The 26,803-nt window shown below is 48.6% G+C and overlaps 1 protein-coding gene across 6 annotated transcripts in view; it reads right to left on the bottom strand.

The window, feature by feature from the left end:
* Nucleotides 1-22,180, bottom strand: part of WSCD2 (WSC domain containing 2) — a 132,120-nt gene extending 109,940 nt beyond the window's left edge. For 4 of the 6 annotated variants that reach the window (XM_061385158.1, XM_061385160.1, XM_061385155.1 and 1 more), the window contains exon 1: nucleotides 4,836-5,651. The gene's annotated coding sequence lies outside the window, so the exon portion shown is untranslated. Of the gene's footprint in view, nucleotides 1-4,835; nucleotides 5,652-9,265; nucleotides 9,412-22,092 lie in introns of those variants that run through there. The other 2 variants (XM_061385159.1, XM_061385157.1) reach the window with 1 other exon arrangement.
* Nucleotides 22,181-26,803: the final 4,623 nt, after the last annotated feature.

Here is a 26,803-nt window from a genome sequence, read left to right on the forward strand (position 1 = left end):
TGTGTAACGAACAACCACAAAGCCCCAGTAATATAAGGATTTAATTAGTTGATCTGTTAGTGGCCAACTGGAGCATGGCTGAGCTAGACTCTTCACTGAGGTTTGGGCTAAGGGTAGTTCAACATGTGTTCATTCTGGGGCCAGGCTAGGGGGAGGAGGGCAGCTACCTTGGTGCAGCCCTTCTCCCAGCCATGGCAGAAACATGCAAGGCCCCTGGACATCTAAGCTTGGAAAGGACACTCTATCACTTCGGGCCAGAGGAAGACACAAGGCCAAACCGAAAGTGAAAGATGAGAAGCACAGACCCTGCCTGCCTCTTGAGTGGGAAGAACAGCCACATCTCATGGCTAAGAGCATGGATACAGGGATGGGGGAGGAATTGGGGCCAGGGATGTGTTTCCCCCAACAACCAAACACTAGGCAAACCTCAGAAAGGGTTCTCACACTGCCCCGGCCTGCTCGCCTCACCAGCTTCTGCAGCCCCTGTGACATCAACTCCTGGTCAAAATCTGGAAGACCCCAGCAGCAACATTGGCAGTCTGTGGGGATCCCCATCCTCACCTTCCCAACATCTGGACCTGCTCCAGGGAGCCATTAATCTCGGGCAATCTCTTTTCTCACTTGATTTGTTTATTTAAGGAAAACAAGTTGCTCTTAATTAGGAACACTGCTGTTGAAATGTTCAGTGCATTCTAGGCTGCCTATGTTCAGACCTTCTGCCTAAAATTATACCTGTGCTCTGAACATCTGCGAGTCTGTTCAGTGACTGGCCTAAGTACAGGCTTCTGGCGGGGGAGACATGGGTTGTCCTGGGGGCTGAGGGAGCTGGGGGGCAGAGGAAGACACAGCTTCAGAGCAAAGGCGCCTGAGAAAATGAACATCCGACACCCCAACACTCTGCTCAGAGCTGGCGCCACCGATCGCTGAATCAACACTCGGCGGGCACACACGCGAGCACAGTGCAGACGTGCAGAGCACACGGAAGAGCAGCGTTTAAAGGTTCAGAGATGCGTTCTGTCTGGACGCTCTCAGCAGTGTTTACAGCCGCCCCCCCCGCCCAGCACCTTATCAGCCCTGCGGACACCGAGTCACACCTGCACAGACGCATGTGTTCAGAAACACACATATACACACGCGACACACACAGAAGTTGCTTTGCCCCACAGACAGGCAAGCACACGAAACACACATCATACACCCAGGGACATGTGAAAAGATACAAGGCCCCACTCTAGGTACACACATTCGGGAACTCACGCACACACAGGAGCCATGCACAAACGTCACACTGCAACATCCAGAAGCACATTCGGAGACACCTCACGTGCACACCGAGACACACTCGAATGGACACAGTGACCAACAAGCCCAATAGCAACACTAAGAAACACATACATATACACAGAGACACAGCCAAGCGTACTGTGCTTCACAGGTGCACACACTCAGAAACACATGTGTACACACACAGATGACTAAGTTTACACTGCAAAGCACACAGGTGCACATCCATAGAAACACACACGTACATAGAGACATAGTCAAGTGCACCCTCTCTCACTCACAGACACACGTGTTCAGAACCCCACACGCACACATAGAGACACTCACAGAGGCTGCATCACAGCAAACAGGCACACAGAGGACAAGAAGCGTGCAGGGCTGTACACACACATGCACACAGAGGCACAAAGACACCGTGAAAAGCACGGGGATAGACACAGCCATAAGCTTACACTCGTATCACTGCACACAGGTGCACACGTGCACACACGCAGTGCTCACAGATGCCCACACAGACAACATGTACATGTGCCCTGGCCACCCCACACAGCCCCTCAAACAGAGACTGGCACACAGACCCTCGCGACACATGTGTGCACCTGACCACACACACACAACTGCTTAACACTCACAATTGCTTATGCATACCCACACTCACACTGCCTCACTCAGGCACGTGCACACACACATATGACTAAGTCCATGGACAGGCAATCTCATGAGTACACACTAATACTGACACTAGTCTCACATGTGCCCACACACGCTTCAGGGTTTTATGTAACTCTACTCACACGAGCACACATACGCATACTACATGAGAACGTATGCACAGACACATGTTCACACACAGGTGTCTGCACAGACACACACGTCCTATTCCGCCAGGAAAGCAAACTTCGTTTTCTGAATCCTGAAAGTCGAGCCCGTAGATAAGAGCTAACACACGGTGGAGCTGCTCCCACTCCAGGCCAGGCTGCATGCCTGTTAACTCACTCCGTGTTGGCCAAGATGAGGTCTGTCTTCCCCATGGAGGTTTTAGCATGGACCCAGGGCTTCCCTGGTGGCTCAGCCTGCAATGCGGGAGACCTGGGTTTGACCCCTAGGTTGGGAAGATCCTCTGGAGGAAGGCATGGCAACCCATTCCAGTATACTTGCCTGGAGAATCCCCATGGACAGAGAAGCCTGGAGGGCTACAGTCCAGGGGGTCACAAAGAGTCGGACACGAATGAGCGACTAAGCACAGCACAGGGGTTACCTCATACAGGGAGGGATGTAGATATCCCAAGCCTCAGAACCATCCAGAAAGAAATAAGACTGACTAATTGACAGCCTTCCTCCACAATCTCAGCCACCTGCCCACACACACACACGCAAGACACTTTCCCGGCGTGGCTGTTCCTGCAGGGAACAGCAGCCTCGCCTGATCAGACAGCCTAAGCAGATGGAGGGCTGCCCAGACATACTGAACTTCTCTGCCCTGGATCCCTCCACAGCTGCAAAGTTGAAGCCATGGAGACAGCTTACCTCTACCTCCTGTTGTCATGGCGACGCAGCAGCTGGATGCATCCAGCGCTCCCAGACCGCCTGGGGCTCCCCACTAGGAGCTGCTGGTCCAGAAGTGCTTTTATGAGGAAGGAGCGGGTAGCGGGGTCGGGGCGGGGGAGGGAACTGCAGGTGTCAGATGATCCGAGAGAACAAGGGCCGGGTCCCCAGCCAAGGATTAGGCACCTGGTGCTCAGGGCCAGCCTCCCTGGGGACAACAGCACCCAGATGCCCGTGCGCAAGACTCAAAACAGACAGCCTTGCTGCTGCATTCGTGCAGCCCCAGTCTCACCAGGCGCACCAAGCACTTCCCACGCACCGTCTCAGTTATCAGCTCCTCATTGTACTGTGGAGGGACCGAGGTTCAGAAGGCGAAGTGATTGGTCAGACTCAGACGTGTCTCAGTCCCAGACCATTCACACACTGTGTTATACCACCTCCTGGGATTTGGAGGATTTCATCTCTGACAGTCACTCAGGGCTGTAAGAATGTCTGGACCTCTGAGGATACAGGAAATCTCTTCCTTTTTACAGAAGCAGCAACTGGAGCTCAGAGAGGTTGAGTGATTTGCCCAAACTCACATAGCAAATTGATGGCCGACTTGACGTTCAACCTCTTGACCCGAAGACGGGGTTTCCCCAGGACATTAAATACCAGCCTCTGACACCCTCGAAGCATTCCTGGGTCCTGGCAGCCTAGAGAAGCAGCTCGTAGCCTGCCTGGCCCCAGGTCAGAACCCCAAGCACTGGCGGGAGGTCCTCAGACTCCCACCTCATGCCTCAAGCACTGTCCAGGAACCACGCAGCAATGTTGTTTCCTAGAGGCAGACACCAGGTCTGACCACAGGGCCAGGGGAATACATCTGTTAGGTCAGGAACAGAAGCACCTCCACTGCCTGCCTCATGGACCAACTAGTTCATGGAGATGACCCCGGCCCTAGGCTGGAACCCTAGGAAGTGAAGCAAGACTTCATCTCGGGGGCTGTGACAACAGGGATGGCTCCAAAAATGACCCCTGGAGACCAGGTGGCCTCTTTGGAGCATGTTTTTCCTTAAGAGGAAAAAAACGATCTGGCCAGACTCATGAGCTACGTGCTGGGCTTTGCAGAGCCTCGAAGGGCCTGGGGTGTGACAGACCACCCACAGCCTCAGAGTTGAGGATGATAGTGCCAGGAGTCCCCATCCAAATGTCCATTCCAACCTCTTTTCTGCTGAAGTTTGCACCTCGCCAGGCTCCAATCTGAATGGTCTCATTGAGCAGCTCAGGAAACTTCTCCCAAATTTTTAGCTCATCTAAGGAGCTGCAAGGGATCGGAGCTGATCCCCACTGTTTCTAGCGTCTGCCAGCGAGGTGATTCGGCTCCGGCGATGACGCTTGGGGCTGCTGGAAGGGCTTGGATGGGGGCGATCTGTCTGGACGGGTCCCCCTGATTCCCTCTACACATACATATACACACACATATGCACGCACGCACCAGAATGGACATAAGCAAGACTGCAAAGCACTCTACACAGAATTCATCACCCAGGCAGTCCTGGCTTCTCCAGATGATGGGGAATCTCGTTTACCAGAGTATTACCCCCACAAGGACCCTGTAAAGTCAACTTGAAAATAGGTCCAGCTCCTTCTCCCTCAGAACTCTAACTGGCCAAGAAGGGGGTGATTCATGAGTCAAATGAAAGGGGCCCACTGCCTTCCCCCCGGCCCAGGTCAGCTGAGAAGCCCTGCACGTCCTATCTCAGGAACCCGAGGGGATGCCTGGAGGAAGGACGCAGGATAAGCCGGCACGTCCAACCCTCTGCGGGAGGAGAGAAAGTTTGTCATCCACCCAGAGCCGGCTGTCACCACTCGGGGTTCTTTACTCACCTGGCTCTGGACACTGACCCCAGGCTCCAGGCAGCATCTGGAATCGGCAGCCCAGCTGGGGGACAGATATCCTTTGCAGCAGCTCTATGCCCTCTCCCTAAGGCCCCCCTGCTAGCAGGACCAGGCCCCTTAGCCCTTACCTGAGGGTCTCAGTCACTTGCAAACTCTGCCAACGGAGCCCAGCCAGCGCCCGGGGTCTCTCTCTCTGCGACTCCCGCGTCCCGCTTGGCGCACCCGCTCTGTGGGTGCCTTCCCAGCTGCCAGCTGCTGCAGTGGCATCCAGGAAAGGGAGACTGGATTTTCTTTCTCGCCGCCTAGTCTCCTCCCGGCGGCCCGGGGGGCTATTTCTCCGGGTCTGGTGCAAGGGGCATCCTCCGCGCCTCCAGCGGGAAAGTGGAAGAGTGTGCGTCCTGGATTGCAGCAGCGGCGACAGCGGTGGCCGAGGACGAGGAGGCGGTGGCGACGCCAGCTGGTGAGCCGGGGAGGCGGGCGGAGGCGAGAGGAAGTGCAAACCGGGCTCCTGCGAGCCTAGCGCTCGGGCGGGCTGGCGGGCGGGCGGCACTGCGGGTGCCCCGCGCCAAGGCGAGGCCCCGCGCAGGCACCCGCCCGGGGATGCCCGGGCCCGCTGCGCGCTGGGCGCGGGCTGCGGCTGGGCGCGGGGCTCCGGCCGCCTCGCCTCCCTCTCTCTCTCTGCCTCCCTTCCTGCCTCGCTCGCTCCCCCGGACTTCACGTCTCTGGAGCCCGAGCTCCCAGCGCCGCCGCCGCCGCCAGCACGCCTCAGCCCGGCGCGCTCCTCGCGCGGAGCCACGGCACTGCCTACCGCTTAACTCCTTGCATGCCACCTGGCCCTCCCGCAGCCTCCCGGGGAGCTGGGCAGACCCGGTGCCAGGCCTGCTGCGGCTCTGGGGAAGGGCCTCAGCCTCTAAGCCTCAGTTTCCCCATCCGTAAAATGGGCTCGAAAGACGCACGTCCTAGAATTGTCTGGAGAATTAACTGAGACGATTGTGGGACGTGCCAAGATCCCTGGCATTGCGTAAGCACTGATAAATGGCAGCGGATTTGTTGTTGCTGCTGCTGGTTTTGTTCAGGAGGCTTGCCACGGTGCCTCATTAATGGTAACCCCCCAATAAAGGGCACTCGGGTTTTGGGGGAGTGGGGGAGGGTGTTTAGTTTGTTGTTTTACAAGCTACACAGGCAGTAAATTTAAGCTGTGTGACCTCTGTCTGATCACTCACCCTCTCTGAGCCTGTTTCAGAATTTCCCTTCGGAGCTCTGTGACCTTGGACAAGTTTCCACCCTGAATCCCTGTATCCTCCTCTGTAAAGTGAGATGGTAGGTAATGGCCACCGTCAAAGGATCTCCATTGAAACTCTGGGAAAGGAGCCCACCTAAAGGAAGGGTCACTGCTGGGTGAGTGCCTCCTAAGTGCCAGAAACATGGCCGTGTACTTTCGCACATATCAAGCCCTTGAAAACAAGCCTCGAAGGCTGCTAGTTCCATTTTCATTTTTCAGATGAGAGAACTGGGGCCAACAGAGGTTAAGAGACTCAGCTAGCTTAGCACAGCTAGAAAGGAGCAGAGCTGGGATTGATACTCTGGAATTTCTGACTCCAAAACCATTGTCTGTTTAAGCTTGGAACTCAAGGAGAGGCTTTAACGTGGCCCTTTGCAGACTCTTCTTCATTTAAACTAACAAGAAGAATTCATACCTGCATCTTCTTTATCAGAGCAATCATTTTCCCAACTATAAAATTAATTCTCATCTAATGTACATAATTCAGAAAATAGTAAATAAAAAGAAGAAGAGCAAATCAACTCCATTCTTATCACCCAGAGATGATGATTTTTAACATCTTGGTGTAGTTCCTTCCAGTCTTTTTTCTATACCTATATATAAAAGCATGTAGAATCATCCATTCTGTATCAGGAGATGGGTAGGGCTTGGCAAATGCAGCTCATAAATCCTTTGTGAAGGCTGAGCCCCCAGTTTCACAAGAGAAAAAGACATATAAATGCTCGATCAATGGCAGCTGCTACTTTTTATTAGAAAGAAGTGATCTGAATAATACTAACACCAATTGCTGAGAATTGCTGAGTCCTTACTAAGCAATAGGCACCATTTCTGTTAATTCTTTACAAACACTTTAAGGGATACACCTTGGAGTTGGTTCATTTAAAGATGAAAGACTGGAAAGATGGTTAATTTAACAATGAAGACTCAGAAAACTGAGGCCCAGAAAGGTGAGGTCAGTTGTTCAAAGGCACACAGCAAATTCATGGCAGAGCTGGAATTAGAACCCCAGCTCATCTTCACACCCCACCCCAGTCTCCAGCATGATTACAAATGGCAGATCCTCTGTTTCTTTCCCACGCCATCCTCTTCCCACCGCAACTCACAGCCCTCTTGCTCTATCCCGGGGACAACTCTCCTCCAGGGAGTGATCCAGAGACTGACACCTGGTCAAGGAGCCCATCGCAGGGTCTGAAAAGTGTACGACTGACCTCTAGCCATTTCCAGTCCACCTCCCCAAAGCCCACTTCTGCCTGCCCCTCTGTCATGCCCCTCAGGAAGGAGCACTGGGCTTCTCACAAAGTGGAAGAAGCCACGGGTGAAGCTCAAGGGCTAGGCAAGTGTCCTTGGGTTGGTCACTCACCCCTTGGAGCCACCGCTTCATTATCCATGAAAGGACTGATAATGTCTTCCCTGCCTGCTTCTTAGGGTTTGGGGAAAATAACAGACTGGAAAGCACTTTGAGAGTGGCAGAATTGTAGTAAATAATGGTGATGTTATAACCATCACTGCCATCATCATACAAGCATTTAAGAACAGAGTACCCTGGCCTTGCGCAGTGCTGAAAAGTGGGAGCCCTGGAGACGAGTTTGTTTTTCTCCATATGGATGACCCCTCACAATGCATTGAAAGAATTATCTTTCCCCCACTGCCCTGTGGGTCCACTTGTATCACAAAACATATGTTCCGCACATGCGTGTAGGCTGGTTCAGGGCTTTTCATTCGGTTCCACCGGTCGATTTGGTTATGTTTATGTCAGTATCACATGGTCTCAATTACTATAGCTTTATAATAGTCTTGATATCAATAAAACACATTCTTTTAGCATTCTCTCTACAATATTATCTTGGATATTCTTTTTTTGAATTTATTTATCAATTTTAGAATTAGTTTATCAGGTTTCTCATACGACAATGACAAATACTTGCTGGATTTGAATTGAGATGACATAGTCTACGGATCAATTTTGAAGACATTTGCCATCATTACAGTATTGAGTTTTCCAATCTCTCTATGTCACACCATATGCAGAAATAAATGCCAATTGAGCTGTAGATCTAAATGTGAAAGGCAAAAGAACAAAGCTTCCAGAAGCCTAGAGCAGAGGCAACCTTTATAATCTTGGGGGTAGGAGAAGACTTCTTGTTTAAGAAGCACCATTCAAAAAGGAAAATACTGGTATATTTCATATATTAAAATCATAAGACCTCCACTAATAAACACCATTTAAGTGCATGAGTCAAGGCATAGAATGGGAGCAGATATTTCCAATACCCAGAACTATGGGCTCCTATTCAGAACTTATTAAAAATCTTCCCACAAATCAATAAGTAAAAGACAGACAGCCAAATCAAATGCTCAAGAAACTGGGACAGAGGCTTCACAAAAGAAAATGTTCAGAGAGCCAATAAACTCATTAAAAGGTGTTCAACCTAATTAGAAATCAGGGGCACGCCTATTAAAACTGCAAGGGGAGACCATTACACGAAAATTACAAAAATTGACAACCCCAAGTGCTGGTGAGAATGTGGAGCAACTGGAAATTGAATGTGCTGCTGTTAGGAGTGTAAATTGGTACAAACATTTTGAAAAACTGTGTGGTATATCTACACACTCTGAATATACACCCCTTTCTGGCTAGCATTTCCCCTTTTAGGTATATACCCAACAGAAATGAATGCTTGTGTCCGCCAAGAGACGTACAGGAGAATGTTCACAGCAGTCGTGCTTGTTGCTTATAAGAGCACATTTTAACCACACAAATGAATGTATGTACAAAACACAAACAGACTCACAGACATAGAGAACAGACTTGTAGTTGCCAAGGCAGGTGGGGGGAGGGAAGGATTGAGAGTTTGGGATTAGCAGATGCAAACTATTGTAAATAGGATGGATAAACAACAAGGTCCTATTGGACAGCACAGAGAACTATGTTCAATATCCGTGATAAATTATAATGGAAAAACATGAAAAGAATATATATATATATATAATATGTATAACTGAATCACTTTGTTGTACATCAGAAAATAACAGCATTGTAAATGGACTGTACTTCAATACAAAAAAAATATCACATTTTAAACTAATCGCAAACAACATAAATGTTCACCAACAATAGGATGGGTTCATTATGTATAATCAGCTGGTGGAACACTATACAGCAATGAAAAGGACCAGATTCCAGGTACACACCACCACAGGGTGAATCCAACAAGCACAGTGTTGAGGGATAGAAATGAAACACCAGCGGGTACTTCCTGTAAAGATTTCACTTACATAACGTTTGGAGGCAGGCAAACTCAGCTGGAGGTTGGAGGCCAGAGTGACGGAATCTCCAAGGAGGAGGATGAGCATTGCAACTGGGAGGGAGCGCGTGGGACTCCTCGAGTGCTGGACGCCTTCTTCCTGGACCTGGTTGGTACCTACACAGGTGTTCACAGCGTGTCATTGAACCTTCTGTTTAGATATTGAGCACTTTTCTACATGTGTGTTAACTCAACTTTTGAAAAGGCTGTTTCTTAAGTGACCATGCTTAGGCAAGACAGTAACAATTTCAAATCTGAGCTCTGGTACTTTCTGGCTGTGGACTGTGGCCAAGTTATTGCATCTCACTGAGACTTAGTTTCCTAATCCAGAATATGGAAATAATAATTGTACCCATTGGATGGGGTGGTGTGAGGATGACAGGGTTTCAAGTGAAACAGGAGAGGCAAAGCACTGCCCTCAACCAATATTGGCTGATGATCATCATCAATTATATTCTGCTGTATTATATATAAAAGTATAATATAAATGAAGTATTATATATAAAGCAAACGAGTATCTGAGAAATAATGGACAGAACTGTTTGAATCTCAGTGACGGTTGCCAGGTATTAATAAAAGACAGGATGTCCAGTTAAATTTTTAGGATAAGTCTGTAATTTTACATGAGACAAACTTAAACTAAATGTTTTAAAATCGTTTATCTGGAATTCAAATTCAACTGGGTGTCCTGTAGTTTTGTTTTCCAAATCTTGCCATCCTAATTTCACAGTCATTAGCCATGTGCGCTGCAGTAATAAGTTGCTTGACCACTCTGGCCTCGGTTGCCTAATCTTTTAAATGGGAATAAAGGTCTTTTCCAGTACTGACAAGAGGGTGAAACTGATTAAATCAGATTTTCTGCCAGGGCGCATCAACCGCTCTGTATTTGTTCCTTTCCCTCTATCATCTCCATCCCTCTTTTTCTGCTCTTTTCTTTTCTTGCCTAAGTCTTAGGGTTGCCTGAGCGCCCCACAGACATCGTGTGGCCCCCCTGCTGGTGGAACCTTCAAAACTAAGAGACTGCGATTAGCTATGAAGAGTGAGTAGTAAAGTTGTAGAGCTTTTGTCTAACATACACACACAGTCAGTTTCGGCAGGAAGGGCCTGCCTGCTGCTCAGCCACCGGGCAAACTCTACTTTGAGGCCCTGCCCCGCTCTCCGCTCATCCCCGCCATCCTTTGTGTTTCAAGTTTCTGAGAAAAGTCTCACCCTCTCTCCGTGCCATCTATTCCAGCTCCAAGTATTATTGTTTCTGGCCAAAGTCTGTTGTAGGACTCACAGAGGAGCCGCAAGAAACAAAGCGATCTTTGAAATAAACTCTATTAAAGATCAAAACGGTGATGTAAGAGAGTTTCCAAACATCAGATCAGGTAACACCTCTGAGCCACTTTCATAAAAATGAGCCACTAACCCATACATCACTGTCATTTGAACCCCAGCATCTAAAAATAGGATTTGCTCTAATTTCCTGAGTAGCTGATGCAAATAGAGAGAATGTGAGGGTAGTGAGTGGGCTGTGTCAGGTGATAAGTAACTCCCCCCTTGATGGCATTTTTCTAAAGTAGAAAGGAGGAGAGCTTGCCTCCAGAAATGCTAGGCAAATCCTGGCAGAGGTCAGAGGCTTAGGATGAAGGATGCGGGAGTTAGCCTGACCTGGGGTGGAGCCCCGACTCTGCCACCTCCTAGCTGGGTAGCCTTAGGTAAATTAACATCTCTGGTCTTCCTCTTTTAAAAAACAGAGACTGAGGATTTTGTGTGGATTAAATGATGGGCGCATATAGATTGTTTCCCACAGTTCACGCATTACACACATGAGCCGTGACCCATTATTACAATGATTCCAGATGGAGAGGACAAATCGAAGGCGACGTGAGGATGCCATTCATTTAGGGCTCTGAACAGAATTCCAGTCCTAGAATTTAAGCGTGTGTGGGTTTCCCAGAGTCAGATTTTTTTTTCTTTTTCTTTTTCGGGCATTAAGCAACTGACTCACACATCACTGTTAATGTGCAGAAAAAAGACTAAGGTTGAGAAGAGGGAATTGCAAAGGTCGCTGTGACTTTGTCCTGGTGCAGACACACAGTGGAGGAGGTCTTCTAACTGCAGGGATTTTGGGCACGATGCCCAGGGTAGACTGGCCATTCCCTCTAGCATTTTTTTTTTAATTTTTACTTATTTTTTAAGTTTATTTTGAATTGGAGGATAACTGCTTTACAATATTGTGTTGGCTTCTTCCATACAAAAACGTGAATCAGCCACAAGTACACATATGTCCCCTCCCTCCTGAACCTCTCCCCTACCCCTTACCCCATCCCAACCCTGTAGGTTGTCACAGAGCATCAGGTTGAACTCCCTGTGCTATACAACAGCTTCCCACTGCCTATCTATTCTACACCTGGTAGTGTGCATGTATGGGGCTTCCCTGGGGGCTCAGATGGTAAAGAATCTGCCTGCAATGCAGGAGACCTGGGTTCAATCCCTGGGTTGGGAAGATCCCCTGGAGAAGGAAATGGCAACCCACTGCAGTATTCTTGCCTGGAGAGTTCCATGGACAGAGCCAGGCAGGTTACAGTCCATGGGGTGGCAGAGTTGGACATGATTGAGCAACACACACACACTATATATGTCAATTCGTGCCACCCTCCCCTCCCCCTGCTGTGTCCAAAGTCTGCTCTCTATGCCTGTGTCTCTATTCCTGCCCTGCAAATAGGTTCATCAGCATCATTTTTCTAGATTCCATATATACGTGTTAATATATGATATTTGTTTTTCTCTTTCTGACTTACTTCACTCTGTATAACAGGCTCTTGGTTCATCCAACTCAATAGAGGTGACTTAAATGTGTTCCTTTTTATGGCTGAGTAATACTCCATTGCATATAGGTACCACAGCTTCTTTTTTCATTCATCTGTCTATGGACATCTAGGTTGCTTCCATGCCCTAGCTGTTACAAACAGTGCTGCTACAAACCTTGAGCACTGTGCATTTCTGCTTCTTCTGTGGAATCTCTCTCTGCTCCCTGGACCCTCCATTCAGAGCCCTACTGTGAGTTCCCAGCCTCTCCTCTCCCATCTGATAGCAGGTGGTGCTTGGTCAACCATGCAAACTCCCAGAGATCGAGAGATGTGTCATTTAACTACTTCTCTTTGCCTAGCACCCAACACAGTGCTTGGCAAATGGTAGGCTGTCTTAGTCCTTTACAGTAAAAATATAGACTGGGTAGCTTATCAACAACAGAAATTTGTTGTAGTTCTGGAGGTTGGGAAGTCTAATATCAAGGCAGATTCAGTGTGTAATGAGAGCTCATGTGCTGGTTTATAGATGCCATCTTCCTGCTGTGTCCTCACATGGTGGGTGGGGGCAAGGGTCTTTTTTTGGGGGTGTCTATTTGTTAAGGGCATTAATCTCATTCATGAGGGCTCAATTCTCATAACCAAATCATCTTGCAAAGGGTCCTACCTCCTGATACTATTACACTGGGGATTAGCTTTCAACACATCAATTCTGGAGTGACAAAAACATTTTCAATCTATAGTATAGGTGCTCAGGAAAAAGTAGATGACTGAAAAAAACTGTCCAGTATTCCCACAGACACATGCCGATTAAAAGAAAACCTGGTATGATTAAGAGAATCCGCCCATTAACATTTCATAATATTAATATTTCAGTAAAAGAGGGAAAGAGGCATAAAGTAGAGGAATGGATACCGGGGCACCTTTCAATGTCAGAGCAGTGGAAAGAATCTGAATGCCCATTAACAGGAGAATGGATGGATCGATTCTGGTATATTTTTGAAGCAGGGGGACTGTGCAGCAGTGAAAATTAATGAACTAGAACTCTATGTATCATCACGGGTAAACTTCAGAAGTTAGTGCTGAGCAGACAGCAAAAGCTAGCTGCAAAAGCACACAGACAGAATAATACTATTTAATAAAGTTCAAAAATCTATAAAATAATTCAGAATATTTTTATGAGTACATACATGTAGAGTAAAAGCACACTGCATTTCTGTGCTTTCACTCATGTACAGGAAAAGCAGAGGAACCTATTTGGGGATGATGAACATCAAATCCAGGAGTTGGGGACTTCCCCGATGGTCCAGGACTCCGAGCTTCCAATGCAGGGGGCCTGTATTCAATCCCTGGTTGGGGAACTAAGATCCCAGTACCTTGTGGCATGGCCCAAAAATAAAAACCTCAAATACAATGGATAAGAAATAAGGATTTACTGTATAGCACAGAGAACGGCATTAAATATCTTTTTTTTTTCCCAAGAGACAAGCTACCACTGCTGAGGGAGTGGGGCAGGGGAGGTTCCGGCATGTTTTAATTGTGTTTTTAATGTTCTATTAAAATTTCTCAGACTGTTTGGTTCATGTGTAGAAGTCACATCGTTCTCTGCATTTTTTTTTTTGGTGTGTCTGAAATATTTCCTTAAAGAAAAGAAAAGAAAACAAAAAGAAAAACTGAAGCAGCAGTTGAAAGTGAAGGCCACACTAGAACCGGCTTACTTCCTACCCTCTGTTCTCATATTTGCTGTGTGTTGAGTAAGGGATGTAGCCTCTCTGGACTTCAGTTTCCTCAACATTACAATGAGAATACCTCTTGGGAGTATTACATGAAATAATGTATACAAACCACTGAAAGCTGGGTAAGCACTCAGCAAATAATTGTTCATATCATCATTGTCAACAGCAGTCAATTTCAAATCATTTGAGAACTGGAAGCAACTAACAAGATCACCCATTCCTAGCCTGTCTTTGAAGATATGATGGTTGAGACTGCAGAGGTTGAGCCAGTCACCTAAGTGGTGGGGTGCTTGGGAGGCAGATTGGAGGGCCTGAGGGGGCCTCTGTATGAGGAAGGTCCCCTCTGGGGTAGGCATGCAGCCTCTGCTCCAAAGCTCTTCCTGCAAAATCTGTAGAAACCCACTTCCTTCCAAGGGACCGATGATGATGACACAGGAGAACCTACTAAAACGAAGACATAGACCCCAAAGGCAGCGGGACCCCTCCTAATGTGGCTTCACCCCTTCCTCTCCCAACCCTTAAGCATACTGATATCATCATGAAAAGGACTGAGAAGAATGTCTGCAAGCTCATCCTTTCTAATATATATTTTTTAAAACAGTAAAAAATAGGATACCTAACACAAACTTGCATCACCCTCCACAAAAACACACTTGCTGCACCTAGATCGCACTGTTTGTAACAGCCCCAAACTGCAAACAAGTCAAATGTCCGTCAGTGAAGAATGGACAAATACTGTCTTCATTCAAAGGAATACGATCCAGCAATGAGAATGAACACACTATAGTTGCTATGGCCACACGGCTGAATGTTACAAACATAATGTGAACAAAAGAAGCCAGAACCCAAGGACGTCATCTGCTGCCATTTATATAAAGTTCAAAAACTGCAAAACTAACCAGGCTGCTAGAAGTCAGAATGGTGGTTACACTTGGGTGGGAGAGGCTGTTGGTGGAAGTGGGCTGAGAGGTGCTTTTGGGGGTGATCAATCCTTCGGTTGAGCTAGGTGCTGGTGACATGGGTGTTTTCCTTGTGAAAGGCGTGAGCTGTACACTTAATACTTGTACACTTCTGGACATATATTACACTTCAACTAAAATGCTCCTTACTGTAAAAACTTGCCAGTTCCAGCCTTTCAACCTTGATTAGTTACCGAAGACTATGTTCCGACATGGATCAGGCCACACAATAAAGCGGATAAACGTAGCCCTCTAAATTAGCATCCTCTCTTAAGCCTTGACCTTGAACATACCAGCTGAAACCAGCTTTCATTTCAGGCTCACTGAAAGGGGGGATTGTCTACCTCAGACCTGGCCAGGTGGAGACAAGGGCCATTACTCAGGACACCCGATCCGGAGAGACAGGTAAACCACCCAAATTATCTGATTTGGCAGTTTCCTGAGCTCAAATGACCCAGATAATGGTCAGACTGCCAGGGTGACACCACACGTCCCAGCCCAAATACCTACAAGGTAGATGCTTTCTCTGGGGCCATATTTGTGGGCAGAGTCCTATTCCACCCTGCCCCCATGGCCCGGGTCTAATTTCTGCAAGAGGAGCTATGGGGGGCTCTTGAAGTCCGAGAGGCCACAGGAAGGTAGTGGGGTCTGGACCCTTGTGGGGCTCCAGGCAGGTCCCCTTTGTGGTCCTACACTGAGGCTCTCCCATGGCCTCCCCAGAACACAGCTCTGGGCCACTGAGCATGGATGAGCTCATTTAATCTGACAACCCTAGGAAGGCGGTAATACCTGTATTATTATTCCCATTTTGCAAGGGATGAAACTGAAGCATAGCGAGGTGAAAGGAATCACCCCGTAGCGAACACCAGAAAGGAACGGAATCACTTTTTTTTTTCTTTTTTACAGATTCTCTTACCAGCCATGCCTTCTCCCACCATTCCTTCCTCCAAGGATGCTCTTTCCCACCCCTTGTCTTCTAGCTACTCATGCAGCAGGCCTCAGGGAAAACCCACTTCGGCAGGACGGTCAGTGAGTTCAAGTCCTCTGTGGAGCAGGTATGGAGATGGAAATGGACATACACGGGATTTATTGGAGGAAGCTTCCATAGAGGTTGAAGAGAGAGGGAACGGGATTAAGCAGAAAGAGGCTTCAGACTATGATGCAAATTTGACATCAGGAAAGGGGAGGGGGAAGGAGAGGGGATGTCCAGGAAGAGCCTCAGACACAGCATAACTGTGAGAAAGGCTGGGGCAGCCCAACAGCCCAGAGCAAAGACTACCCATTGGTGGAGTCCAAGTTGGGTAGGGATGTCTCAGGCCTTCAGACTGGCAGACTCTGAGGTCAGTCAGGACATTTACAGAAGGCAAAACAAGCAGTGGTTTACTCAGTGTATTGGTTATAAGCCGGGGTGCAGAGAATCTCTTGAGAGCATCCATTATAACTATCTATTGGATGGCTGTCTTACCCACTGGGCTGTAAGCTCCACAAGAGCAGGAATTATCCTGTGCAGAGAGCAAGCCTGGCATGCCAGAGCTGCTCTGTTAATATCTGAGGACTGACAGGCCCTTCTGACTAGCTCCTCTGGGCTTGTTGATTGCCACACGTTTCCAAAGGATGGTCCTTGCAGAATTTTGTGATAAGGATGAGGGATAAGAGGTTGGATCTGGGTTTAAGTTTTAGAGCCAGATCTGATCTGTATGACCTTAGGCAAGTCATCTTTCTTTTTCATTTTTTAAGCTTCTATTTATTCAACTACAGAGTGGGGAAAAATAATATCTACACACTAGATTATTTGTCTGTTTCAAAGATCAAATGAGAATGAATGGATAAAGAAGCTATGGCATATATATCCCATGGAATATTACTCAGTCATAAAAAGGAACACATTTGAATCAGTTCTTATGAGGTGGATGAACCTAGACCTGTTATACAGAGTGAAGTAAGTCAGAAAGAGAAAAACAAACATCACATATTAACGCATATATATGGAATCTAGAAAGACGGTACCAATGAACCTATTTGCAGGGCAACAAATGAGATGCGGACATAGAGAATGGAGAGGAGAGGGAGGAGGAGAGGGTGGGGTGGACATAGAGAATGGAGAGGAGAGGGAGAAGGGGAGGGTGGGGCGGACATAGAGAATGGAGAGGAGAGGGAGAAGGGGAGGCTGGGGCGGACATAGAGAGTGGAGAGGAGAGGGAGAAGGGGAGGCTGGGGCGGACATAGAGAATGGAGAGGAGAGGGAGAAGGGGAGGCTGGGGCGGATTGACAGAGTAGCGCTGAAACTTATACATTATCTTATGTAAAATAGATAACCGGTAGGAATTTGCAGGGCGGAGAAGGCAATGGCATCCCACTCCAGTACTCTTGCCTGGAAAATCCCATGGACGGAGGGGCCTGGTAGGCTGCAGTCCATGGGGTCGCTGAGGGTCGGACACAACTGAGCGACTTTACTTTCACGCATTGGAGAAGGAAATGGCAACCCACTCCAGTGTTCTTGCCTGGAGAATCCCAGGGACGGGAGAGCCTGGTGGCCTGCCGCCTATGGGGCTGCACAGAGTTGGACACGACTGAAGCGACTTAGCAGCAGCAGCAGGAATTTGCAGGGAGCTCAACACCGGGTGTTCCGCGACAACCTAGTGGGGTGGGATGGACGGGAGATGGGAGCGAGGTTCACGAGGGAGGAGACATATGTATACCATGGCTGATTCATGTTGATGTATGGCAGAAACCAACACAGTATTGTAAAGCAATTATTCTCCAATTAAAAATAAATTTTAAAAAAGATTAAATGAGATACTGCTATTACAGTATTTTTCACCATTATCGTTACTCCAAGGAGACATTTATAGATGGTTACTTTTAGTGTCTATGCTTATTCAAATAAATTAGAGGGCCTCAGCTTCCAAGACATGAATATTATCTCAAAGTATATCATTATTTGACATGAATTTGAGCAAGCTCCGAGAGTTGGTGATGGACAGGGAAGCCTGGCATGCGGCAGTCCATGAGGTTGCAAAGAGTCGGACACAACTGAGAGACTGAACTGACTGATATCATTATTTCCACGGAAAATCATATTCATCATATACTGACACATCCTTTATAGAGAGGAACAGTGCCAAACAGAGACTGTCATCACTGTAGTCTGTTCACTTATCTGTATCTCAAGCCTGCCCTTAAAGGCAGGATCCATGTCTTGCTTCTCTGTGTATTGGCAACACTTGCAAGGAGCTTATACGTCACAGAGACCCAGTAAATGCACATTCCTGCTAGCAAAGTGAAGGCACAGCCATGGGACCACATGCCACCTGTATCAGCTGATTTAATCCTCATAACAGTGCCCCTCACCCGCCATGGAGAGTATTGTTCCCATCTTCCAGACAGAGAAACTTGAGTCCTACGGAGGCAAAGCTACTTTCCTAAACTTGCAGAACTTCCAGGTTTCAGGCCTGGGATGGCCTGGGTCCACACTGGGGTTTTTCCACTGGGACACATGGCTGTCAGCCTGGCAAACAGGTCAGTCCAAGCTGCAGTCTAAAGTGCAGTCTGATGCCCTCACCATCCCCGGAGACTCCAGCCTGGCCTCTAGGGAAGTGTTCTTGGAAGCCAGCCTCTCCAGCATCTTCCAGTTTAGACACACGAGTCTCCTGGGAGGAGAGCGAGCCATGGGCTTGTGGGTTGGTGGATTTTTCTGCCTCGGGGTTCAGGAGAAGCCAGTGTGACCTAGTTACAGAGTTGCCCTAAGAAGCTTCAGTAATTTGAAGGTCATTTTTCTCCTGATGTCTTCACTGTTTGAACTTTTCTGATGCAAACGCACTCAGGAACAACCATCCATTCATAACAACAGCAACATGTGCAGAGCTCCTGCTACGTGAAGGTCTGGGGCCATCATGTTCATTTAAAAAAATACTTTGTTCTTATTTGTTTACTTGGCTATGTCAGGTCTTAGTTGCAGCAGGTGGGATCTTTTAATTGCAGCGCATGGGATCTAGTTCCCTGAACCAGGAATCGAACCTGGGCCCCCCGCACTGGAGTCTTAACCACTGGACCACCACGGAAGTCCCCCATCACATCCATTTTGACTCTGCAACTTCTCAACTACCATACAAGGTGGGTATCCCTATTCCCATTTTCCAGATGGGGAAACTGAGGCTCAGGAAAAAGGTAAGCTGCCCAACATCACAGAGCTGGGAAGTGGCATGGCTGGATCCAGCCTGGTCAAGGCCTGAGCATGAGATGGGAAGAAGAGACGCCAGCAGGCAGGATGGAGCCTGGAGTTCTGCCACCCACCTCTGAGGCAGCTGTTCCTTAAAGACATATTGGGATGGCCTCGTCCTTGGCACCCTGCCTTGCGTCACCAGCTTGTCCGTCTTCCAAACCCAGGCACGGCAATATCTTAGTGCACACATGGCTCTAACTACACCACTCGCCTGCTTAAGATCTCCAAATAGCTCCATTTCCCACAGCCGAGAGCTCAGACTCCTTCACCCAGCACTCAAGGCCTCTGGCAGAATGGCCTCAGGTCCACTTCCTCAGCCCTCCCCTCTGCTCCCATCCACCCTCCACGGCAAACTCTTCATCCCTGCCCCACACACCCTGCTCATCGCCCCCTTCACCTATGTATGTGCTGCTTCTCCTCCCTGAAAATGTATATCCTTCCTTCCTCTTCTCCATCCAACAAACTTCTGGGTATCTTTCAATTTAAAATGGTGCCTTTCCTTGCGATGCCTTCATTTCTCACTTATGTAGCATGGTCAGGGAGAGAAGAGGGGCACCAGTTTGGCTAATAGAATCTTATTATTCTCATTACGCCTTTTGCCAGAATCCAAAGAGGCAATTCTATTGCCTCAGTCTAGCTCAAAGAAATACCTTTCAACAAGCACTTATGGAAGGTACAAACCTTTCCTCCACTCCCTCTCCCCACATTCACTGTTCTATTTCCCCATAAGTATTCTTGACCAGAGAATTCCATGGACAGAGGAGCCTGGTGGGTTATAGTCCATGGGGTCACAAAGAGTAGGTACTGGGGCTTCCCCCAGTGGCTCAGACAGAAAAGAATCTGCCTGCAATGCAGGAGACCCAGGTTCCATCTCTGGGTCAGGAAGATCCCCTGGAGAAGGAATAGTATTCTTCTTGCCTGGAGAATTCCATGGACAGAGGAGCCCGGCAGGCTACAGTCCATGGGGTCGCAAAGAGTTGGACACAAGTAGGTGACTAACTGGAAAAGGCAATGGCACCCCACTCCAGTACTCTTGCCTGGAAAATCCCATGGACGGAGGAGCCTGGTAGGCTACAGTCCATGGGGTCGCAAAGAGTTGGACACAAGTAGGTGACTAACACTAACACTTTGCCCATAAGAGCATTCCCCATCTGTGTAAAGACTGCTTCTCCCCACTCCAACCTTGTGTGTCTAGAAGAAACCATTCCTGGATGTGGAGGGGCATCTTTGAGTCTAGCTGGGCCAGTCTTAAAATCTCATTGCCCTGGCCACAGTGATTGGCCCAGAAATTGACATGTGACCCAAGCTCAGCCAATCAGAAAACTTTCCTGGGAGTTTCTAACTGATATTGGTGGGCAATAACTCTATTTCATGTGGTCAGAGGCTCTAACTTTAGAGGTCCAGAGCTACCGGTGAAATTGGTTTGAGCCCAGTGAGTATGACTATTTTGGAGGAGTGAACTAGCATGCAGACAAAAGGCTAGAGAAAAATATGATGTTAAATTAGTTCCTGGCTCTAATCCTCCCCCAAATCAGTCATTATGTCATAAGAGCCAGTAAAGTCTTTGGTAGGCTCAAGTTCAAGGGGAGTTTTTGTCACTTAACAACTATAATGTTGTAACAAACATGGTCTAAAAATGCCTTCTCCACTTATGTAATAATGTAGCCAATAAGTATAAATATAAAGTGTGGACCAGGCATTCCCCTAAGTGATGAGGACAAAAAAGTGAAATAAAAATATAGTTCCTGCTGATATAGAGCTCACTGTACTAGTCACCTGTGACTATTTAAATTTAAAATAATTAAAATTAAGTAAAATTTTAAATTGAATTTTTGAGTCCCACTTGCCATATTTCAAATACTCAGTAGCCACAGGATGCTGTTGGCTACTATACTGGGCAGCACAGACAGAAAACATTGCCATTGGCCCAGAACATTCTATCACACAGTGCTGGTCCAGAGCCTTACTGGTAAAAGTGTCATTCCTAAAACCAACAGCATAAGCCTCACTGGGGGCTCCTTGGAAATACAGAATCTCAAGTTCTATCCAAGACGTACTAAGTCATAAACTGCAATCTTCAATAAGGCTTTGTTAAATTAACATTTGTTGTGCATAGAACCCTGAGGGGTTGGATGTTGAAACACAGTTTAGGGGAAAAAAAAAAAAGGACCATTAGGGAAATAGAGGCATTTGTTACTCACAGGTCCTGGAGATCATAGGCAGCCACTCAAGGGGCGATGCGGGGAGGTGGAGGCAGAGTGCAAGGGGCACATGACTTTATCAAGGAGCACAGATAGAGTGCTTTGGGGTTCCCAGACTAAAGCCAGATCTGTCAGTTCAAACCAGAAACAGTGAGGTTTGGGTGAGCTTCACTGGTCCTGGGAGGCAGGGGAAAATGTTCATCACGAGGGCCTTTGGAGGAGTCATATCAGACACTTGCACTGCCTCATGACCCTAGAGACTGTTGTCTAGGGCAGGCACTATTTGAAGGGGCTGACGTGAGTTTAGTGTCCCTGTGGCTTTCTTGGCCACGCAGAATGGATGCTGAGGCAGTGATAATCCTAGTAGTCTACCTAAGCGTCAAAGACGCCCAAGCGATTCACATGCGCATGATAGTCTAAGACCCTGTCCTGACAGACCCGCCTAATTCAGCACCCCCCACCCAACGCTGCCACAGCCCCCTCCAACCAACGCTGCCACAGACCCCCTCACCCAACGCTGCCACAGCCCCCTCCACCCAACGCTATCATAGCCCCCCCACCCAACTCTGTCACAGGCCCCCCCACCCAACTCTGTCACAGGCCCCCCACCCAACGCTGCCACAGCCCCCTCCACCCAATGCTATCATAGCCCCCCCACCCAACTCTGTCACAGGCCCCCCACCCAACGCTGTCACAGGCCCCCCATCACTGCCACAGCCCCCTCCACCCAACGCTGCCCCCGCAACACTGCCACAGACCTCCCACCAACGCTGCCACAGGCCCCTCCACCCAACGCTGCCACAGCCCCCTCCACCCAATGCTATCATAGCCCCCTCCACCCAACGCTGCCACAGCCCCCCTCCCATGAACAGCAGAAAGGGTCCCAACCTCGAGAAGGACATGTAGGTTCTCCCAGCTATCAGCTCACTGACCTCTTCCCAAGCCACGAAATAATCTCTATCAGTGCCTATCCACAGAGCGAAGGCTTGAAGGACTGGTGCCAACCTTCAGCTGAACAGACTCTCACCCCGCCCAACACCCTCGCTGCGTCGATAAAAAGGGTGCGAGTTAATAACCACCATCGGGCTGGGTTGGACCTTGGCGGCAATACCACCCCAGAGACGATTTTACAATGATTTAATTCTTCAGGGTAAAACCCCTGCAGAGAGCTGGAGTGATCCAGGGTGTAGGCTGTGTTATGTTTTTATTTTTCCAGCATGAGTAAGAAAGCCCTCACTGTGTAAGCATGAGTCCTGCGTGTTCTCATGCAGCAAAGGATTTGCCCACCCCTGTGTGGGCTCACGGCTTAGGGGCCGTCAACTAACCCAGCCTGATTCCCAATGCGCTCTTTGAAAAACCTTTACACATGCACACACACGCGTGCCCCCCATACACACACTTCAACTAATTGGTGGCACCCAACCATAACCAAGAAAAAAGGCAACAAGCTGTCCATTTAAATTGCAGATTGTGACCTTTATGCTTGAAACGGTTTCAAACATCCTGTTTATAGCTTTGGGGTTCAGGCACTCAATAATCTCCAAATTATTTTCTCCCATTTTTTTTTTGAATGATTGTTACTATGCATTGCATTTTCCCCAATTTCTGGGCCTCCCCCCCTGCTGGTGTCTCCTGAGAGTCTAGGTAATCTGAAGATGCCTACAGCATGACTCCCTCTCTGTAATGTCACCATTGAATTCTGTTGAGCTGAACCAGCTGCAGAAGCTGGATTGCCAAGCTTGGCCCCAGCCGCTCATAGATGGACGAAGGTTTTAAAAAGACTAGAAGTGTGTAGCGTGTCAGGGCGAGAAACAAGGGGCCTTTTCTCCAAGCTGCAAATCTGCCCTGAGGATCTTCAATCCACGGGTCTAGGCTAGCATTCCCTAAAGTGTTAGTTACAAGCCAAGATGTTAGAAGGTGTCACAAGGTGACTCTGGGTCCTTTGGAGATAAAAGGATCCTTTAACGCGGGACTTCGCAGGGCCTTCCAATGCATGGTGGGGAACTCCTTTTGATATGAGTTGAGAAGTCAGGTCTACTGGGCCAATCTTGTTTAATCAGAGTGCACCTATCTTTCAGGATAGTCTCATAAAAAGTGGTCCACGGCCCTCCTAAGAGCTGCAGCTTGTTCCAGTTACTACTTCAGCAAGGCTCCTTACAACCTAGGCCCCGGGTGGCCCGGGACATCACGTCTGCCACATTCTATTGGTCGAGCGACTCACCATGGCCCAGATTCACAGAACAGGAAATAGCCTCTTACTAAGATGCTTGGGAGGAGGAAATGGCAATCCACTCCAGTATTCTTGCTTGGAAAATTCCATGGACAGAGGAGCCTGACTGGCTACAGTCCACAGGATCGCAAGGAGTCGGATGTGACTGGGCATGCACGCTTTCTAGCGTGTGTGGTGGCTTCAGTCTGCCACCCTGCCCGAAATAAAACCGTGGGTGCCCTGCTTCTGGGGCCCTTAACACACACATTTTAAGCACCACTTACCTGCCACCCTGCCCACAGCTGTACCCAAAGACTCAGAACGCAGAGTGGACATTGTTTTATCAGCATCATCCTTCTCCTTTCCCCTTCCTTCTGGAAACAATTTCCCCTTCCCCCAGAGGACACACAGAGACTCAGAATTAACCTCCTGAGGATAATAGAGCATTTGATTCCTCTTTGAGAGCTGATGCCTGAAGCAGAATGGTTTGATGACTGATGAATAATTCTAGCAAAAATTAATAACAAATAATAGAATAAATAAGCATTGTGTGCTAATGGTGTACTTGGCACTGCATTATTCAATGAGTGATCCACTTACTCATTTAACCCTCTGGGGCTTCCCTGGTGGCTCAGATGATAAAGAATCCGCCTGCCAATGCAGGAGACCCAGGTTCCATCCTTGGGTCTGGAAGATCCCCTGGAGAAGGGCATGGCAACCCACTCCAGTATTCTTGCCTGGAGAATTCCGTGGACAGAGGAGCCTGGAGGGCTACAGTCCATGAGGTCGAAAACAGTCGGACACAACTGAGTGACTAACACTTTCAGAGCTCTCTGAAGTGACTACTATGGTTATTCCCATTTTACAGATAAGGAACTTGAGTCGTTTGCTAGTGGCTAAGAAGGAGTGAGGGCTCCCAGGTGGCGCTAGTGGTAAAGAACCCGCCTGCCAATGCAGGAGACGTAAGAAAGGCAGTTTCGATCCCTGGGTGAGGAAGATCCTCTGGGGAGGGCATGGCAACTTGCACCAGTATTCCTGCCTGGAGAATCCCATGGACAGAGGAGCCTGGTGGGCTACGGTCCACGGGGTCGCAGAGAGTCGGACACGACTGAAACAACTGAGCATGCACGCGATAAGGAGTGAATCAGAGATTCCAGGCCAGACGTGTCTGCCTTCACATCTGGCATCCTGACACACGCTCTAAAAGACAGGACGAATGGCAGTGAAATGGTCAGGTGATGCTTCTGGGGGAGGGGGAAGGGTTCTGAAGAGCGCTAGTCAGTCCTTCACGTCTTAGCACAGGAAAAATACAGAGAGACGCAAAGTGGTAGATAGGAAGTGACTTATCAGAATGGGATGCTTGTGAGGCTTATGAGCATGCATGCAGGTGAGGGAGTGCCATGCCCTGAGAACTTACTGGGCTACAGTTCTATAATCAAAGGAAAAAGTGGGGAGGGGAGAATTTCTTTCATCTTCTTGAGTAGGCGTCATGCTCCCATTATCAGTTCTTCCTCCAGGTTGAGCCGGGGAGTTTCTTCGTCTCTGTGTGGTCAAGTTAGGTCCACAAATTACTGTTTTTTTATGTGTGTGGAGAGCATGTCCTACCCTACTGAGCTCCCTGGGCAGATGTACATCTCATGCCACCACTGTTTTATTGATTTGGGGCATGTCTCGTGCTTCTGTTCCGTAGTTTGTTGCTGAGCAAGCCTGCTTGGTTCTGTGGTTAAGAAAACCTGCTTTCCTGAAAGAGCCTTAACTTACAGGGGTCTCCCAAGATGCTGAAGCTGACATTCCAATACTTTGGCTTGAGGGGCTCTGAAGGCCCCTGGCAGGCCCACCTGATGCAAAGAGCCGGCTCATTGGAAAAGACCCTGATGCTGGGAAAAATTGAGGGTAGGAGGAGAAGGGGGGGACAGAGGATGAGATGGTTGGATGGCATCATCGACCCAATGCACATGAGTTTGAGCACTGTCTCAGGGAGATACTGGAGGACAGGGAAGCCTGGCGTGCTGCAGTCCATGGGGTCGCAAAAAGGTGGACACGACTGAGCGAGTGAATAACAGCAAACCTGCTTTCTTGAGTGACCCTTAACTTACGGGCTCTCCCTCACTTTGTCTACTTACTGTCTCCTAGTGGTGGCGGCGGTGGTGGTTTAGTCGCTAAGTCGTGTCCGACTCTTGCGACCCCATGGACTATAGCCCTCCAGGCTCCTCTGTCCATAGGATTCTCCAGGCAAGAGTACTGGAGTGGTTTGCCATTCCCTTCTCCAGGGGATCTTCCCAACCCAGGAATCAAACCCAGGTCTCCTGCGTTGCAGGCAGATTTTTTACCGACTGAGCTACAAGGGAAGCCTAGTGGCATTAACTATTTAATCACATACTTGGACCTTTACTCTGCCCCTATCGGAAGGAAAATCAGCCCATATCCATGATGGCTACTCTTCATGTACGGGGTACCTTCTGTATGTCAGGCCCATGGGTCACTATTTATTGAGCACTTTCTGTATGCTAAGTTCTGTTCTAAGAACTGTGTCTACTCATTTAACCCCCAGAGCAACCCTGTACAGATTACTGTTGAGAAAAACTCAGCTGAGGAAACTGAGGCACAGAAATGTTAAATAATCTGTCCAGTGCCCACACAGCTTGTTAGTGACTGAGTCAGGATTTGAGCCCAGGACTCCAAGTGCAGAGCCTGGGTTCTTACTCTCTCTGTTATCCTAGAAAAGGGCCTTTGTTCAATGGTATATGGTGACAACTTGGATCAAAATGCCAAGGTTCCCAGTTGCGTTTAGCCCTTCCTGAACGGCTTTTGAAAGCCAGAGCTTCGGCAAGGCGGTGGTAGTGTCCTGTCTGTCTCCCGCCTTGCCTTGGAGGATACCACCTTTCAGCTTCTCTCGCCCTCCCACGGCCGGGCCCTGCATGAATCAAAGCATTCGGGCAGGCAAAGGAAAACGACAGTCGGGGCCAGGCGCCCAGACGCAGGGGTCCTGCTTGCCAGGCCTGGTTGTCTGAAGAGCCCCCATTACGCCAGCCCACTGCTCTGACAGCAGAGATGAGAAACTTCAGCTGAGGGGCTCTGAAGGCCCTGGGTAGGCCCACCCTGCATTCCCCACATTCCCCACCGCCTAGGGTGGAAGGAATTTCCGACCAAACTTGGCAGGCCAGGAAGAACTGTGGTTGAGCGGCTCCCTCTGGAAGGTGCTGTGGAGCCCTGGCAGCTCAAAGACACTTCCTCCTCCCCAGACTCACAGCTAAGAATAACCAGGCTTTCCCCCCCAACCCTTCTATGCAGGCTGCAGCCTCTTCTGAGCTCTCCCTTTGCTCAGATTAAACCCTCTTTGGTGGGAGAGGTAGCAGACAGTGAGCACAAGAGCTGGTTTGCATGGATCCA

Source organism: Bos javanicus, chromosome 17 (assembly GCF_032452875.1).
Source record: "Bos javanicus breed banteng chromosome 17, ARS-OSU_banteng_1.0, whole genome shotgun sequence".
Taxonomy (NCBI): Eukaryota; Metazoa; Chordata; class Mammalia; order Artiodactyla; family Bovidae; genus Bos; species Bos javanicus.